This window comes from Haliotis rufescens, unplaced genomic scaffold, assembly GCF_023055435.1.
Source record: "Haliotis rufescens isolate VD_foot unplaced genomic scaffold, xgHalRufe1.0.p SCAF_16, whole genome shotgun sequence".
Taxonomy (NCBI): domain Eukaryota; kingdom Metazoa; phylum Mollusca; class Gastropoda; order Lepetellida; family Haliotidae; genus Haliotis; species Haliotis rufescens.
Window position 1 is genome coordinate 2,314,881 of NW_025963846.1, and position 15,732 is coordinate 2,330,612.

Below are 15,732 nucleotides of genomic sequence, written 5' to 3' on the forward strand. Positions count from 1 at the left end.
GCGTCTGACTGGAGAGCGAAGGTCCGGGGTTCGATCCCCGGCCGCCTCATACCAAAAGACGTTAAAGGATGGTACCCTGCCTGATGCTTGGCATTAAGGGGCTAAAACAATGACTGGTTGGCTCGGAGTCAGTATACCGTGTCTGAGTAGGGAAATCATATTAAACTTGGTATCTCAGTGGGCTAGCACTATAAAACCTGCATTAGTCTGGACTGGAACAAGCAGACACAGACACACACACAGACACACACACAGACAGACAGACAGACACACACACACACACACACACACACACACACACACACACACACACACACACACATGACTAATACAAACAAAGGGCTCCAGACATATGGTTTTATCATTCACACTGGTATTTTTAGTTTTCTTTGGGTATTCGGTATCGTTTTACCCCTTTTGGTCAAGTCTATTGGGTATTTTTACACCTATTTTAAAAAAATAATAATGCTGTTTTAGATGGCTTTATATGTTATCTATTTAAAAGGCGACTATCCTTGTCGTAAGAGGCGACTAACGGGATTGAGTGGTGACGCTCACTGACTTGGTTGATACATGTCATCGTATCCCAATTGCGTGGATCGATGCCCATGATGTCAATCACTGGATTGTCTGGTTCAGACTGGATTATTAACAGGCTTTATATAGCTGTAATATTGCTGAGTGCGGCGTTAAACAAGAAACATCAACCAACCAACCATGTGCTGCCCGAAGTGTGAAACATGGCGTAAACTTGCAACAGCGATATACATGTCTAATTAACAAAGTTGAGCCTCTTAGGTATTATCACTGCAGTATAGTTCATGTATCGCCCAGTACCCTAATTTCGAACGACACCTATTTTCATATTTGATATTTATTTGCCGCTTATAACGAGAGGTTTGACATCATCAAACCTGCCGCCTAGAGAGTGCATGCGTTCGGCCTGTCAACACTGGGTTCATGTGAAGTACCGTACACCTGTCAGAACATTCCGTTGTCATTCAGTATATTGGTACCGTCGTCATGATAAAAGGAGGGGGCACGGATGGCCAAGTCGTCTAAGGTGCCGCGATTCGCTGTGCAGAGTTGCGTTCCTTGGGCATGCCAGAAACCTATGATTGTGGGTTCGAATCCCAGTTCGCCCCGATTATGTTTCTAGGTTTCTCAGCACCATACCTGTGCTCGTTGGTTTCTACAAAGTGGTAAACGTCTTAGACCTGCATCACTTCCGGCTTTCCTCCCACATTAAGCTGACACGCCGCGATATGACTGGAATATTGTTAAAAGCGGCGTTAAACCCAACTCACTCACTCACTCACTCACTCATGATAAAAAGGAAGAGTAAAATAGTATAAACACTAGAATTTGACAGATATTGATGTTTTGTGAATAGGTTTCAAACTTTCAACTACTTTTAGAGTTTTAATGCTGGCCTGCAAGAATTATGTTGAGAAATGTGCGCCAAAACATGTCTGTTCTTTCATGGAAACCCTGCTAAAGTACAAAACCATTTAGGTGTTCGGAAATAGGTGGAAGATTTCAGACGAGGTAATGGAAGTCACGCTTTTTACCGAGGATTTGTTTTCTTTTGGAATGTAGCTGAATTCTATTGTTGAAGACATCACCTACTGGTATGAAGGAGAATTTGAGTTTTCATTCACTCATCCCTCGAAATATCAGCAATGCAATCTTAACTGTTCGAAATTAGGGTACGTCAGGACATGTGTGGTGTCTACAGGCAATGAGTAATAAAGATCTATAAAGAAATACAGGTATGCAATTTAAAAAGGATGCGTTGGGTTAATACGCTCCGTATTGTTATACTATTAGGGTTTTTAATTTCTCATGCGTATTTGTACGCAAGAAACTGAAATTTAATTAGGTAATGGTGATTTATTTTGTGTAATTTATGTATATACAAGCTCATTTGGAGCTCTGCAACCAGGTTATTTTTTTGTGATAACCAGACACTGAAAGAGATTTCAAATTTTTCATCAGCGACTCAAACCAATTAGCTTGATGTGATCCTGACCAACTACAGCAGCAATATGTATGAAATAAACATGAGAAGTGATATACAAGAACATATCACTTCTTTGATTGGTCTCAGAGCGTCTTTTTCATTTCTTCTGTCTCTTTCATCCATGGTTTCAAAAAGATTCTGGTCATTCTTCACACACAATTTCATTTACTGGGATTAGCTACGGCCCTTGATTTGTTCCTTGTTACTTGATCTCGTGGGCAATGCCTGTGAGCCATTTTCAACCATTGGGCAACAGAACCCTGGCTTTGAATTGTGTTTGCTTTGGTACATATCTAATCAAATTACGTTTCGTTTTAACCGAAATAGCAGAATTAGTTTCCTGGGATAAAGGTATAACTGACCTAGTTTTGTCAGTGTCTGTTTTTGAAAGGCTGTCCTCTTTGGTACAGATATCCCTGCTGTGGTTATTTGAAGTTGCTTTGAGCTTTGAATACAAAGGCGGTCATCAAGTTTTACCAAGCAGCTTCCGGACCTGAAATATGTAACAGTGGCATTTCATACTGTGGTTAATTTATGTTGCTTTGAATTTTTAAGCAAGTGATCTTCAAGTGTTTTCAAATTGCTTCAAGAACTGAAATGTCAGTTAACAGTGGAATTCCCATGCTTAGTGATACAATGGTAGTAAACACTAAGAGATATGTATTGGTTGAGTGAGTTTTACAATATGTTACAGTATTTCAGTTCCATTGTAAGATTTTGTCTTAATATGGTATAACAGATAACAACTGATCTTCATCAACCCATGCTTTCCGTAAAAGGTGACTATGCTTGTTGTAAAAGGTGACTAACGGGATCGGGTGGTCAGACACGCTGACTTGGTTGATGCATGTCATCGTATCCCGGTTGCATAGATTGATGCTCTTGATGTCTGGTCTTGATTGATGGATTGTCTGGTCAAGACTCGGATGTTTACAGACCCCCGTCATATAGCTGGAATATTGCTCAGTGCGGCGTTAAACAACAAACAAACAATCAAATACAAGAGGAAAGCTCATGGTTGCACAGGTCGTAGATGTTAGCACTTTTGTGAAAAGCCAAATGTTTGAGTGTGCTACAGTCACTGCTTATGGTACCCGTGCCGCCTTTTGATATTATACTTAGCTGTTAGTATTTGGAATCATAGGTCTATTACAATCACAGGTTTTGTATTTTTGTAAATCATTCTAATCTGTATGATTGTGTTCATCAATTTAAAGGGGCGATCGGGTAGCCTAGTTGTTAAAGCGTTCGCTCGTCACGCCGAAGACCTGGGTTCGATTCTTGACATGGGTACAATGTGTGAAGCCCATTTCTGGTGTCCCCCGCCGTGATATTGCTGGAATATTGCTAAAAGCGGCGTAAAACCATACTCACTCACTCATCAATTTAAAGCCACATAAAACATGTTTATTGTTTCTTTTTATATAAGAAACAAAACTCTTTCCATGATCATAATTAATTTCTATTATAAGCAGCATCAGTTGTATGATTCCGACTACCAGTATGTTGTGAGCATGCATTTATGAATCACTAGCAAAGAATGATGATACCCCAGGCTTGTGAATAGGTGAGCGTATCATACCACACTTGGGGGCGGTCGGGTAGCCTAGTGGTTAAAGCGTTCGCTCGTCGCGCCGAAGACCCGGGTTCGATTCCAAACATGGGTACAATGTGTGAAGCCCATTTCTGATGCCCCCGCCGTGATATTGCTGGAATATTGCTAAAAGCGGCGTAAAACCATACTCACTCACTCACTCATACCCCACTTGTGGCACATATCACGAACACATGCAAAGGCAAGTCAATTGGTAATCTGACAAAAACACGGGGAACGCAATTTGCAAGTCAAAATAGGAAATTGCACTGGACATAATTTCGGTCATTTTTGCTTCAAATTTGGAACTGTCCCCCAGATGTCTGTCCTAAAACATTTTGAAAGCTTTCCTGAGGCTGCAAATAACATTCCACCCTCCCATAAAGATATTTCATTTATTGGCATGCTAAATTCAGATCCAGTTCCACAATGAGTATTATCAGCTTTTTGATTACATTCAGCTGTGAGTTATGGATAGTGATCACCTACAGATAAATATAGCACAAATCCTGTGGGCATTGTCTTGGGAGATACACATTGGCTTAAATCAGTATTCTTTGACAATGTTTGAGATGCTTTTGGTTCACCATGACACTCATATTGTGTGAACACTGTGAGATATGGTTGCCATGCATGTGTTGGGGGTTCGTGGGGATTTTATCACTGGTCAATCATAAATCTTAATCAGTTCTCTTTTTTTGTGTAGTTTCCAGTATTGTTTTAGATTTGATTTGAAATGTTGAAAAATCTTATTCCATAAATGAAAATGCTTGATTGGCAGCATATTGTTAATGAATGTGTTTATTTGTAATTATTTATGTAATGGAGAAATCTCTTGAATCTGTTGATTCCGGAAGAAGAATCAATGAACCACAAAAGAACTACTACCAGAATCAACAGATTCAATCGATTCAATTAATTTCTCTATGATTGTGAAGATCTGGGGTAGAACAAGTCTAAGGTGGCTGTGCTTGTCATAAGAGGCGACAAACGGGATCTGGTTGTCAGACTCACTGACTTGGTTGATGCATGTCATCGTATCCCAATTGCGTGGATCGATGCTCATAATGTCAATCACTGGATTGTCTGGTCCAGACTCAAGTATTTGCAGACTGCTGTCATATAGCTGGAATTGCAGAGTGTGTTGTTAAACTGCAAACAAAACAAACTCTTTAATTTTACATAATGACCTATATATTTCCATCAGTTTTACCTGTTTAGAATGCACGTTAAGAATTGCCATTGAATTCCTGGCTCCGTAACAACTGTAACAATAGCGTGACATCATCACAATGGTTTAAATGTCAAAGTAATTATGACGCATTCTCAAGAAAATAAATAGCATATTTCTCGGGGGAAAAGAGTAAAATCTGTGATGTAGCAAAGAATTAACTGAAAGAGTTGAACGTGAAAAGTTGTTTGAAGTTAATATTTTTGTCATATCTATGGCAACAAGACCAACAACCAAGCAAGCAGCACGTAAACACCATTTTAAGAATCCTGATAAATATTTTCTTGTACACTTAGCTTGAATTGTACATTTTACCCCTTTGTAGTGCTTTTGTAGCTCAATTTGAAAGATATCTGCGCAATGGTTTTATTATCATATCTGCACACACATTACTAGTACCTTACTGATGTCATACTCTTAGTAATCAATCATTTGTAGTGATGACGACTGCCTCTGTGGTCTACTGGGCCCCGTTCCACAAAGCCATCTTAGTGCTAGCGTGATCATAACTCCCATACTTTAACACTGGCTTACGATAGTCATAGTGCTAAGATCTCTTTGTGGAACAGGGCCCTGGATAGAGCTTTTGCTCCGAGAGCGGAAGGTCGGTTGAAAAAGTATACAAAAAGTGATGGATAATAGCTTCTTTATTATACAGGGGGCATGGGTGGCCCAGTCGTCTAGGGCACCGTGATTTGCTGTGCAGAGTTGCGTCCCTTGGGCATGCCAGAAACCTTGGATTGTGGGTTCGAATCCCGGTTCGCCCTGATTATGTTTCTAGGTTTGTCAGCACCATACCTGTGCTTGTGGGTTTCACCGAAGTGGTAAATGTCCGAGACCTGCATCACTTTGGGCTTTCCTCCCACATTAAGCTGACACGCTGTGATATAACTGGAATAATGTTAAAAGCAGCGTTAAACCCAACTCACTCACTCTTTATTGTACTGTTATAATGACATTTCGGTATGGATCTTCATACTCATGTTAATCTCTCTCATGTATGATAATTATTGATACTGTACCATGTTCAGAAGTCATTATTGTTTGACAATGATATAAGGATCCATACCGTAATGTCGCTATTACAGAAAAATAAAGAAGTTGTTATCCATAAACTTCTATCTACTTGCCATCTGTCAACTTCTAAGAAATGCCTATCAAATAAGAAAGGTCAGTTGTTTGATTCCCCTGCTGCGTCATACCAGAAGTAAAAGGATGGTACTTGTTGTTTCCCAGCCTGGTGCTCAGTATTAAGGGGATCAAACAAGGACTGGCCAGCCCTGAGCCAGTATTCTGTGTCTGAGAGGGGTATGCAGCATGGTATCTCAGAATTGAGCACTAGTAAACACAGACACACAGACACACACACACACAGATACACACACACACACGCACGCACGCAGGCACGCACGCACGCACGCATGCACATACACACGATTCTGTAACCAGGTTTAGACTGACTCCTGATGCTAACATTACATCGGCCATCAGGAATTCTGTCTGTTCGTGGCAATTGTCTACAGAGCACTGAATATGTTCTACATAATTTGTTGTGCAAGTAATTGGAAACAGGTTTTTCATGTCATGTGGACAATCACTTACTATGATTCATACTTCTGTTTCAGGCAGAAGAAGTCAAATGTGAAGATGCAGAAACAGTGTTTTCTTTTGAAGTAATACCATCGCTTGCGACCCGAAAACAAGTGTCCTGCTGAAGTAATACCATCGCTCGCAACCTGAAAACAAGTGCCCTGCTGAAGTAATACCATCACTCGCAACCTGAAAACAAGTGTCCCGCTGAAGTAATACCATCACTCACAACCTGAAAACAAGTGTCCTGCTGAAGTAATACCATCACTCACAACCTGAAAACAAGTGTCCTGCTGAAGTAATACCATCACTCACAACCTGAAAACAAGTGTCCTGCTGAAGTAATACCATCACTCGCAACCTGAAAACAAGTGTCCTGCTGAAGTAATACCATCACTCACAACCTGAAAACAAGTGTCCTGCTGAAGTAATACCATCACTCACAACCTGAGAACAAGTGTCCTGCTGAAGTAATACCATCACTCGCAACCTGAAAACAAGTGTCCTGCTGAAGTATTACCATCACACACAACCTGAAAACAAGTGTCCTGCTGAAGTAATACCATCACTCGCAACCTGAAAACAAGTGTCCTGCTGAAGTAATAATACCATCACTCACAACCTGAAAACAAGTGTCCTGCTGAAGTAATACCACCACACACAGCCTGAAAACAAGTGTCCTGCTGAAGTAGTACCATCACTCGCAACCTGAAAACAAGTGTCCTGCTGAAGTAATACCATCACTCGCAGCCTGAAAACAAGTGTCCTGCTGAAGTAATAACATCACTCACAACCTGAAAACAAGTGTCCTGCTGAAGTAATACCATCACTCACAACCTGAAAACAAGTGTCCTGCTGAAGTAATACCATCACACACAGCCTGAAAACAAGTGTCCTGCTGAAGTAATAACATCACTCACAACCTGAAAACAAGTGTCCTGCTGAAGTAATACCATCACTCACAACCTGAAAACAAGTGTCCTGCTGAAGTTATACCATCACACACAACCTGAAAACAAGTGTCCTGCTGAAGTAATACCATCACACACAACCTGAAAACAAGTGTCCTGCTGAAGTAATACCATCACTCGCAACCTGAAAACAAGTGTCCTGCTGAAGTAATACCATCACTCGCAACCTGAAAACAAGTGTCCTGCTGAAGTAATACCATCACTCACAACCTGAAAACAAGTGTCCTGCTGAAGTATTACCATCACTCACCACCTGAAAACAAGTGCCCTGCTGAAGTAATACCATCACACACAACCTGAAAACAAGTGTCCTGCTGAAGTAATATCATTGCCCGCAACCTGAAAACAAGTGTCCTGCTGAAGTAATATCATTGCCCGCAACCTGAAAACAAGTGTCCTGCTGAAGTAATACCATCACTCACAACCTGAAAACAAGTGTCCTGCTGAAGTAATACAATCACTCACAACCTGAAAACAAGTGCCCTGCTGAATTTATACCATCACTCACCACCTGAAAAAGTGTCCTGCTGAAGTAATGCCATCACTCACAACCTGAAAACAAGTGTCCTGCTGAAGTAATACCATCACTCACAACCTGAAAACAAGTGTCCTGCTGAAGTAATACCATCACTCGCAACCTGAAAACAAGTGTCCTGCTGAAGTAATACCATCACTCGCAACCTGAAAACAAGTGTCCTGCTGAAGTAATACCATCACTCGCAACCTGAAAACAAGTGTCCTGCTGAAGTAATACCATCACTCACAACCTGAGAACAAGTGTCCTGCTGAAGTAATACCATCACTCGCAACCTGAAAACAAGTGTCCTGCTGAAGTAATACCATCACTCGCAGCCTGAAAACAAGTGTCCTGCTGAAGTAATACCATCACTCACAACCTGAAAACAAGTGTCCTGCTGAAGTATTACCATCACTCACCACCTGAAAACAAGTGCCCTGCTGAAGTAATACCATCACACACAACCTGAAAACAAGTGTCCTGCTGAAGTAATATCATTGCCCGCAACCTGAAAACAAGTGTCCTGCTGAAGTAATATCATTGCCCGCAACCTGAAAACAAGTGTCCTGCTGAAGTAATACCATCACTCACAACCTGAAAACAAGTGTCCTGCTGAAGTAATACAATCACTCACAACCTGAAAACAAGTGCCCTGCTGAATTTATACCATCACTCACCACCTGAAAAAGTGTCCTGCTGAAGTAATGCCATCACTCACAACCTGAAAACAAGTGTCCTGCTGAAGTAATACCATCACTCACAACCTGAAAACAAGTGTCCTGCTGAAGTAATACCATCACTCGCAACCTGAAAACAAGTGTCCTGCTGAAGTAATACCATCACTCGCAACCTGAAAACAAGTGTCCTGCTGAAGTAATACCATCACTCGCAACCTGAAAACAAGTGTCCTGCTGAAGTAATACCATCACTCACAACCTGAGAACAAGTGTCCTGCTGAAGTAATACCATCACTCGCAACCTGAAAACAAGTGTCCTGCTGAAGTAATACCATCACTCGCAGCCTGAAAACAAGTGTCCTGCTGAAGTAATACCATCACTCACAACCTGAAAACAAGTGCCCTGCTGAAGTATTACCATCACTCACCACCTGAAAACAAGTGCCCTGCTGAAGTAATACCATCACACACAACCTGAAAACAAGTGTCCTGCTGAAGTAATATCATTGCCCGCAACCTGAAAACAAGTGTCCTGCTGAAGTAATATCATTGCCCGCAACCTGAAAACAAGTGTCCTGCTGAAGTAATACCATCACTCACAACCTGAAAACAAGTGTCCTGCTGAAGTAATACAATCACTCACAACCTGAAAACAAGTGCCCTGCTGAATTTATACCATCACTCACCACCTGAAAAAGTGTCCTGCTGAAGTAATGCCATCACTCACAACCTGAAAACAAGTGTCCTGCTGAAGTAATACCATCACTCACAACCTGAAAACAAGTGTCCTGCTGAAGTAATACCATCACTCGCAACCTGAAAACAAGTGTCCTGCTGAAGTAATAACATCACTCACAACCTGAAAACAAGTGTCCTGCTGAAGTAATACCATCACTCACAACCTGAAAACAAGTGTCCTGCTGAAGTAATACCATCACACACAGCCTGAAAACAAGTGTCCTGCTGAAGTAATAACATCACTCACAACCTGAAAACAAGTGTCCTGCTGAAGTAATACCATCACTCACAACCTGAAAACAAGTGTCCTGCTGAAGTTATACCATCACACACAACCTGAAAACAAGTGTCCTGCTGAAGTAATACCATCACTCACAACCTGAAAACAAGTGTCCTGCTGAAGTAATACCATCACTCGCAACCTGAAAACAAGTGTCCTGCTGAAGTAATACCATCACTCGCAACCTGAAAACAAGTGTCCTGCTGAAGTAATACCATCACTCGCAACCTGAAAACAAGTGTCCTGCTGAAGTAATACCATCACTCACAACCTGAGAACAAGTGTCCTGCTGAAGTAATACCATCACTCGCAACCTGAAAACAAGTGTCCTGCTGAAGTAATACCATCACTCGCAGCCTGAAAACAAGTGTCCTGCTGAAGTAATACCATCACTCACAACCTGAAAACAAGTGTCCTGCTGAAGTATTACCATCACTCACCACCTGAAAACAAGTGCCCTGCTGAAGTAATACCATCACACACAACCTGAAAACAAGTGTCCTGCTGAAGTAATATCATTGCCCGCAACCTGAAAACAAGTGTCCTGCTGAAGTAATATCATTGCCCGCAACCTGAAAACAAGTGTCCTGCTGAAGTAATACCATCACTCACAACCTGAAAACAAGTGTCCTGCTGAAGTAATACAATCACTCACAACCTGAAAACAAGTGCCCTGCTGAATTTATACCATCACTCACCACCTGAAAAAGTGTCCTGCTGAAGTAATGCCATCACTCACAACCTGAAAACAAGTGTCCTGCTGAAGTAATACCATCACTCACAACCTGAAAACAAGTGTCCTGCTGAAGTAATACCATCACTCGCAACCTGAAAACAAGTGTCCTGCTGAAGTAATACCATCACTCGCAACCTGAAAACAAGTGTCCTGCTGAAGTAATACCATCACTCGCAACCTGAAAACAAGTGTCCTGCTGAAGTAATACCATCACTCACAACCTGAGAACAAGTGTCCTGCTGAAGTAATACCATCACTCGCAACCTGAAAACAAGTGTCCTGCTGAAGTATTACCATCACACACAACCTGAAAACAAGTGTCCTGCTGAAGTAATACCATCACTCGCAACCTGAAAACAAGTGTCCTGCTGAAGTAATACCATCGCTCACAACCTGAAAACAAGTGTCCTGCTGAAGTAATACCACCACTCACAACCTGAAAACAAGTGTCCTGCTGAAGTAATACCATCACACACAACCTGAAAACAAGTGTCCTGCTGAAGTAATACCATCGCTCACAACCTGAAAACAAGTGTCCTGCGGAAGTAATACCACCACTCACAACCTGAAAACAAGTGTCCTGCTGAAGTAATACCATCACACACAGCCTGAAAACAAGTGTCCTGCTGAAGTAATAACATCACTCACAACCTGAAAACAAGTGTCCTGCTGAAGTAATACCATCACTCACAACCTGAAAACAAGTGTCCTGCTGAAGTAATACCATCACACACAACCTGAAAACAAGTGTCCTGCTGAAGTAATACCATCACACACAGCCTGAAAACAAGTGTCCTGCTGAAGTAATACCATCACTCGCAACCTGAAAACAAGTGTCCTGCTGAAGTAATACCATCACTCGCAGCCCGAAAACAAGTGTCCTGCTGAAGTGATAACATCACTCACAACCTGAAAACAAGTGTCCTGCTGAAGTAATACCATCACTCACAACCTGAAAACAAGTGTCCTGCTGAAGATATACCATCACACACAGCCTGAAAACAAGTGTCCTGCTGAAGTAATACCATCACTCACAACCTGAAAACAAGTGTCCTGCTGAAGTAATACCATCACACACAACCTGAAAACAAGTGTCCTGCTGAAGTAATACCATCACTCGCAACCTGAAAACAAGTGTCCTGCTGAAGTAATACCATCACTCGCAGCCTGAAAACAAGTGTCCTGCTGAAGTAATACCATCACTCACCACCTGAAAACAAGTGCCCTGCTGAAGTAATACCATCACACACAACCTGAAAACAAGTGTCCTGCTGAAGTAATATCATTGCCCGCAACCTGAAAACAAGTGTCCTGCTGAAGTAATACCATCACTCACAACCTGAAAACAAGTGTCCTGCTGAAGTATTACCATCACTCACCACCTGAAAACAAGTGCCCTGCTGAAGTAATACCATCACACACAACCTGAAAACAAGTGTCCTGCTGAAGTAATATCATTGCCCGCAACCTGAAAACAAGTGTCCTGCTGAAGTAATATCATTGCCCGCAACCTGAAAACAAGTGTCCTGCTGAAGTAATACCATCACTCACAACCTGAAAACAAGTGTCCTGTTGAAGTAATACAATCACTCACAACCTGAAAACAAGTGCCCTGCTGAAGTTATACCATCACTCACCACCTGAAAAAAAGTGTCCTGCTGAAGTAATACCATCACTCACAACCTGAAAACAAGTGTCCTGCTGAAGTAACAAGTTTGAGATCTTAAACACTGAGTAAAGCATCACCTAAATCTACTTAAGAAAGATAATTTAGGAAAAATAATTAAATTAAGATTGCTGCTTTAATTTCCACAAGAAAGTTATTGAACTTTTCAGTTTGTCTTTCCAACTTCATAGTTTATCAATATGGGAGACAGTCTTCGAATAGGTTTTAAACCTCCATGTACCATTAAATTCTGTTGTATCAAACTTTTAAAGACACCATGCGGACATTAACAGGCCATATACTTAATGGGGATCTCGTGGGAACCTTTAACCTGTCATTAAGCCAAACATGCCTAATAATATAGGCTAATATGTTGACAAAATAGAAAAAAGCTTTTATTTTGGCGTTGGAACCTCCAAGACATGTAAAGCAGATCACAAAATACCATAAGAAGTGATGTATTTGGCAGTTATGGCTTCCCAAACCTCCGAGTGGAGAGAACAGCTACTACTCATGCCATTTGGCAGATGACAGGAAGGAAAAAGTGCTTGTTTGTTAAAACAGAATTGGGGGAAAATTATGGGGGAATGCCATTATTTAATGCCACTTCAATGTAACTTTTACACTTAAGGTATCATTAGTTAATGACAGCTTGACAGCTTTGTACAACCCATCTTTATGCCATCTTTAACTAATACTAATAAAAATGAATGAAACTTAAGGGTTTAATGAACCAATTAGTTAATGAAAGTGTTATACAACTGATTCCTGGTCAGTCTAGTATATTCCTATATATCAAATCAATTCCTATCTTTCTGACCCGTGAAGATCCGGGGTAGAATATATCTTCAGCAACCCATGCTTGCCGTAAAAGGCGACTATGCTTGTCATAAGAGGCGACTAATGGGATCGGGTGGTCAGACTCGCTGACTTGGTTGATGCATGTCATCGCTCCCAATTGCAAGGATCGATGCTCATGATGTCAATCACTAGATTGTCTGGTCCAGACTAGATTATTTACAGACCGCCGTCATATAGCTGGAGAATTGCTGAGTGCGGCGTAAACCAACCAACCAAATTCTATCTTTCTTATACTTTATCATAACTGGGCTTGTTTTAGATCGCCATAGAACAAATATTTTGTTTGTTGAGTAGAGTGGGTAGTCATGTGATGTACATCATGTGCCATATCTCTTACGCAAATTCCTAGAGTTTGACACACTCCTGTCTTGGTTTGTCTTCACATGATGGAGCACTTTGAGTTATCTTCAAGAAAATAACAAGAAAGTGATGAGGGAGTACAAAAAGATTGCATACTCATTATTTTGTATGTTGATGAATCCATTACGAATATTGATGACTTTGAACATTGGGAACAGCAGTAACTCACCAAATGCTGTTATGTTTTTGTTTTTAATGATTTATTATTGAAATAAAAATATTTTTCACACCATACTCTCAATTTTGTATGTTGCAGTTACAGACACAGCCACTTATCACTTATTTACTATAAATTGTGAAATTAATGCGTCTCCAAAAGAATGCGACTGTTGGCCCCTAGCCAAAAATGAGACTCAATATGACAATGTGACACCCCCCTCCTCTGACTAATTATGCATGGTATTGTTATACCACTGTGTCAGCTGAAAAGGCTACATTGGGTAATTATGCATGGTATTGTTATACCACTGTGCCAGCTGAAAAGGCTACATTGGGTAATTATGCATGGCATTGTTATACCACTGTGCCAGCTGAAAAGGCCACATTAGGTAATTATGCATGGCGTTGTTATACCCCTGTGCCAGCTGAAAAGGCTACGTAGGGTAATTATGCATGGTATTGTTATACCACTGTGCCAGCTGAAAAGGCTACATTGGGTAATTATGCATGGTATTGTTATACCACTGTGCCAGCTGAAAAGGCTACATTGGGTAATTATGCATGGTATTGTTATACCATTGGGTTATCGAAGTTTTCATGCTTATTTGTATGCAAGAAACTCACAATTAATAGTGTTTATGGTGATTTAGTAGGTTATCTGCAGCTTATCTGGAGCACTGAATCACTGGTGTCACATTGCAGGAATGCTGTTAAAACAGGCTAAGATACACACACTCAGTGATCAGAGCACCAGACTCCTGATTTGGGCTAGAATAGGTCTTCAGCAACCCATGCTTGTTGTAAGAGGCGACTAACGGATTCGGGTGGTCAGGCTCACAGATTAGGTTGATGAATGTCATCGTATCCCAATTGTGTAGATTGATGCTCATGATGTCAATGCACCAAAAAGACAGTTGATGGCCATTTTAGAGATTGGTAATTTGACACTTCAGACAGTTACAGGTAGCTTACAGTATAATTGATCCAGATCATGTTTTTTCACATGACAATGAAATTGTAGCAGCTGCAATCACCATGACAATGACGTCGAGTTCAAGAGGGATGCTTCACACAGCTCGCAGGCCTGACCCGCGACCTTCCCACTGACAGGAACAGACAACCCACACCGCCTTCATCATAATAAAGTTTGCAGGGAGACCAGACTATTTGAGATGATTACGGCAGTGACAGACAGGGCTGCCGATGTTGTCTCACACTCCATTAGCGTAATTTCAACACAGCCTGGCTATGTTTTATCACCTTAAACTGTGTCCACACTAAAGCCAGTCACTATCTTCAGGACCCCCCTGGGAGGGTCTGCCATCGTGTTATTTGGTTTAAGGAGGCCTGGTCTTCTTTATGATGAGTTCAGGAGAGGCTGAAAGGTGCTGGCTTGTGTCTGTAGGGTAGGTTGGACCAACATGGTTTCATTACGTTGTAAATATTAGGAGAGATTGATGGGAAGCGGGAGCTACCTGTAATGAATTGATTATATGGCTGTGTCGTTCCATCTGATTCGGTTTTGATTTATACTGGGGCTTGTCGGACTCTAGCACAGCTGGTTGGCATGATCAGTTTGAGACCAGCACGGCTTACACAATGGCCATGCATCGGTTGTCTGTCAGGCCCGTGGCAATGCTGGGTTCTAATTGGTCACCAGCATCTTATGATTGTTGTAAGAGGAATATTTGATTGGGTGGTTAGGTTCGGTGACATACTTGAAGACCTGTGAAGATCCTGTCTTCAGCAACCCATGCTTGCCATGAAAGAGGCGGCTAACGGGATCGGGTGGTCATGCTAGCTGACTTGGTTAGTGCATGGCGTTGTATCCAAATTACGTAGATCGATGCTTATGATATCACTCACTGGATTGTCTGGTCCCGATTGAATTTTTACAGACCGCCGTCATGTTGCTGGAATATTGCTGAGTGCGGCGTTAAACAACAAAGAAAAGAAGAGTGTGTCAACGTACCGAAAAAGCATGACTTATTGCTCATAATATCAATCACAGGTTTGTTGGACCCAACTTGATCACTTCATTTGATCAGTCACATAGCTGGAACATGCTGTGTGCAGTGTCCAACAACAAACAGAAGCGATAAAATCAACCTATACATATGTAATTTTAGGGCTGTTTGAAACAGGTACACATGCATGACTGACTAATTTAGCAGTTGTAATGAATGACTGACACATTTTCAATGCAGCATGTTCGGGTATACACAATGGAGATCACACTCCATGAGCAAATGACCAAGCAGCCATGTATCACCAGCCAATTCTGGGCCCCGTTCCTCAAAGCGATCTTAGCGCTACGATCATCGTAAGC

General features: G+C 41.4%; 1 protein-coding gene across 2 annotated transcripts in view; it reads left to right on the plus strand.

Moving 5' to 3' along the window:
- Nucleotides 1–8,178, plus strand: part of LOC124144906 (ribonuclease P protein subunit p14-like) — a 45,125-nt gene extending 36,947 nt beyond the window's left edge. For both annotated transcript variants that reach the window (XM_048396782.1, XM_048396781.1), the window contains exon 7: nucleotides 6,474–8,178. The gene's annotated coding sequence lies outside the window, so the exon portion shown is untranslated. The remainder of the gene's footprint in view (nucleotides 1–6,473) is intronic.
- The last annotated feature ends 7,554 nt before the right edge of the window (nucleotides 8,179–15,732 follow it).